The sequence below is a fragment of the Poecilia formosa genome, unplaced genomic scaffold, assembly GCF_000485575.1.
Source record: "Poecilia formosa unplaced genomic scaffold, Poecilia_formosa-5.1.2 Scaffold822, whole genome shotgun sequence".
Lineage (NCBI taxonomy): Eukaryota > Metazoa > Chordata > Actinopteri > Cyprinodontiformes > Poeciliidae > Poecilia > Poecilia formosa.
Genome location: NW_006800761.1, coordinates 25,465 through 29,791, shown reverse-complemented (window position 1 = coordinate 29,791; position 4,327 = coordinate 25,465). Strand labels below are relative to the sequence as shown.

The following is a 4,327-nucleotide window of genomic DNA, read 5'->3' as shown; positions in this document are numbered from 1 at the left end:
ATCTGAAAATAGACTGGGTAAGGCAGCTTCTGTGTTTTAGTTAAAAAAAAAAAAAAACCCCCAAAACAACAGATCATATTCGGAGAGATTTAAACATGAAAATATCTGCTACATTTTGTGTTCAGGAAAAGTAATGTTTTTGTTGTAGAACCTCTGTCACTAAACTGTCAATATTTGATGTTTTGAGGCATGAACATATTATTTACTACATTGTTAAACAACATTACATCAAGTTCCACTACAAGGATTATTTTTTTATTCTTTGCCATTTCAACAAAATAGTAAAGATTATTAAAAAGGCATACTTCATTAGCCTAAAGTATACACTGAGATGTAATGTAAATCATATAGAAATGTGAGTATATTTAATAGTTAATAGTTTACTTTTAATTTTAAAATATTATATTTTGAGCATATTAAAATATGCACAAAATATCTTTGAAAGCATATCTTTTCATTGGTACACTTGAGAAAATACATATTTTGTTCACTTAAAGTATACTTTTATTAAAAGTGTATTTTGGTACAATTAATTTAAGTGTGTTTAAAGTTATAATGTCAAAATTGGTAAAACCATACTCTTAGTATACTTTGTTTATATTTTTATGTCGTATACTTAAAACTTAGTATGCATAAATTGTATTTACACAAATGTAAGTATGTTTGAAATATACTAAAGTTTTTTGTTTTTGTTTTTTTCCACTAGGGACCAGCTGAATACACCTCTAAGCTCAGTGTTTCAAATCCAAGCACCTAAAACTCCTCAGATTTGAACACTGGCTTCATATTTTTAAATATCATCCGAAATAAGTGTTACTATTACTGCTACTCCTACTGACAACAACAACACAACAACGACAGCAATAATAATGTTGGAAAGCTGGGGTTTGGGTTCTGTGGGTTCCACTTCCACAGTTTCTCCACCAGATGGAGCCAGGGAGTTGGTGTCACGGATTCCAGTAACAGAAACTTCCTGTTGCTGCACAGATGATGTGATCATTACAGACACACCTGCACATCATTTTCTGAAATCAACCAGAGGAGTAAGTGGCCAGTCCTCCAGTGCCTGAGTGTTAGCCATACATGGTGTTCTCAGCAGTGCTCCGGATTCTGCTCCCTGTGCTTTGTTTCTCTTCGAGCTCTCCAGACTGAAGTTCTCTGGATCAAGTCCTATGACTGGTAACGTCTCGCTCCTCTTCCTCCAAATCTGTCTGCCCTCCAATGGTATACTTTCCAGCAACCTCCACCAGACCACTCCATGGATTCCCTGCTCTCAGCTTCACAACTCCGGAGTCCACAACTACACAAGAATTCAAAACCTGGAAACCAATCACTCCCCCCTGGTGGACACATTCCCATAATTAGAGCTCCATTCATTACTACATTCATCGTTAGTGACTCTGCTACTCACCAGTGGTGGCGAAAGTACTCAAAAAATGTATTTAAGTAAAAGTACAAATACACAGACAAAAAATTACTCAAGTACAGTAAAACTACCACATTAACATTTGCATTTAAGTAAAAGTAAAAAAGCACTGGCTTTTAAAAATACTTAAGTATTAAAAGTAAAAGTACTTGCTGAATGCATTATCTAATCCCTAATACAATATAATTAAGTGAACCAATCGTATTTAATTTTAATACATTAGAATTGTACCATTTTATTAATGAACAATGCCACAGATAAAGCATGTTTTTATTATGTTTACTCTCTGTAAAATAGTTTAGACTTAGATATGTGATTCTATGCATCATAATTTCAGGGATGGAAACATCTTGTTTCCTGTCCTAACATAGCATGAACTTCACTTTTTTTGCCACTAGTGGCATTTATTTTTAAAGAAATCCAACAGAAGGGATGGAAAGAAGGTGGGTGGGAGAGGACATGCAACCGAGGAACCATGTAGCAGAGTTGTAGTCAAGACCACCTACCCTAGACCATGTCAAGACCAGCACAAAAAAATAAAGTTTTACCTATCAAAATTGCTTCTCAAATTGATCTGAAAGAGCCACATTCCATAAAACATCTAGATATTAAATACTTAAAACTGAAATAAATTTAATCAGCAAAGATACGTCCAGAAGAATCGGATCGTTCCTGAATGTCATATCAATGCAGACTTTGGTCACAGCGTTGTCCCATATTTGCGGCATCTCAGTCAACACCTCCACACAATAATTCAGCGCATGAGTGACAACTTTTTTTCATCGCAGATGAGTGATTCTATAATTGCAGATACATTTGATGTCCAGAGTCATTATTTTTGGTCTGGTATATTAAAATATTTAAATTTTTAAATGTTTTAGTAATTTATTACTCATTTTAATGGATCATAATATTTAACAAGTAAAAACATTTAAGTAAATACATTTAAAATTATTTTATATAGCTGAAAAACCAAGACTTCTTGTTGTCCGAGTTGGGTACTGTCTTTTTTATTAACCTGAAAATTGATGCAAAAACCTATGTTTTATGATTTTTCTTTGGTGAATTTGTTTTTTTTATTTTTTTTAAACTGCCTAAATGGTCAATTTAATAACATCACATTAAATTAACTCAAAATACCCTTATTTTCGAAAAAATATGTGTCCGAGAATTTTTTCTCAACTCTGTTACCATATGGTTTTGTCTCTGTAAATCTGTGAAATTGCCTTCTATGGCTATATAAACTACATAAAATTAAGTCATTTACTTTTCCTGTAAGACCTCAAACACACATAGGTCTATGTGCCATTCTCTGGGAAATATTTTAGTCTAAAAATCACAATCACCAGGGGTTATTGTTTTCAACGTCAATCTTGTTACCAAAGTATCATGAGAAAAATACCACAGATTTTTGATCAGAGACAAGTTTATTTAATGGTTTTTAAATAATTATATCAGTGGTGTCATGTTTTTTCAGAATTTCTACTCACAAGTGGAGTTTTTCATGAAAATGTTTGAAATTGTCAATTTTGTTACCATCAACTCTGTTACCAAATAGGGTAACAGAGTTGACAGTAACAGAGTTTTCAGTTCGAAATTATTATGGTCCTGTCAATTGTCCAGAGCACCATATACATTGTTGGTTGACTTCTGCTGTGATTGAGTATTACTGACCAATTTTATTTCTAAAAGAATGATGGTTTTCAATGAGTTTTAATGAAAAACGTTTGACCCTATGCGAATAACTCTTTGAAAAGTTGAGTATCTTTTGATTTTTTTAAATGTATTTTTAAGTAAAACATCTCAATTTAAAGTATTTGGGTAGTAGGACACTTGGTGTAATGGAATAAAAATATTTTAGTCTGCTAGAATTTATTGTTTTTTTCACTCACTGTCTATATTGTCCATAACAGAGTTGACATAACATACCGCAAAACATACGTTTTTTCTGAGAAAAAATTATAAAATATGTAGCTAATGTTTGGCAATTAAAGATTTTTTTAAAGTTTAATGCCTTTTCAATAGACTACATAAGAAACTTTTTAAGAAATGAAAAGGTTTTTTTTGTCATTTCTTGAAGTACCAAATGTATCTCCAATTAGAGAATCACTCACAAGTGTCTCAGTCAGTACAGCTAGCTTTGCTAGCATCACGTCCACAGATCTTACCCTTCTTTAAGCTTTCCTTCCCACTGACGCTAAAAGTTGGAAGAAGTCCCCACCGTCTGTGAAGCGAAGCGCTGCTGATTTTACATGTCGATTTATGCAGGGCTATTATATTACTGATGATTAGACACATAGACATATAAGCATAGACGCCTCATGGACCGCTCTCGCCTATTGTCGCTGACGAGATTTAGGGCTGCCATCTTGTAGCGGTACTCCACTCCACTCAGTTTATGTGTTTAGCAGGCACAATGACATATCAGCGCATTTAATCGATCATAACACGCTTTTTTGTTACTGGAAACCATATTCATACATCTATCAAAGCTACATTTATAAACAACTGTATTATTTAAGTATGTTTTTAATACATAGTTCAGCATATTTAAATATGCTTAGTGGCTATAACAATAGGAGTGGAATATTCTGATATCGATGTGTCAAGAGCATATTACAAAGCACACAGCCGTTCATAATTTATTTAATAAATTATTTAGTAATATCAACACATATTTATATAACTATATAAACACAAATAAATAAAGATATATGTTTTTGAGCCGAGGAGTTCTAGCTTCAGTGATTCAGTAGCTGAGATTGAGTCCAAAATCCGATGTGAGATTCATCCGTGCTGCAGTGAATCCGGCTCTCTTTATAGATTCCTTCCTCGCATCGTATCTTTATGAAACTTTCAAAACAAAAACGGAAGATTTGGGATGTATCTTACTATTGAAAG

The 4,327-nt window shown here is 33.1% G+C and overlaps 1 protein-coding gene across 5 annotated transcripts in view; it reads right to left on the bottom strand.

The window, feature by feature from the left end:
- The window catches only part of cunh4orf54 (chromosome unknown C4orf54 homolog), a 24,537-nt gene that overhangs the window by 19,586 nt on the left and 624 nt on the right, over window positions 1-4,327 (bottom strand). The window lies entirely within an intron of this gene.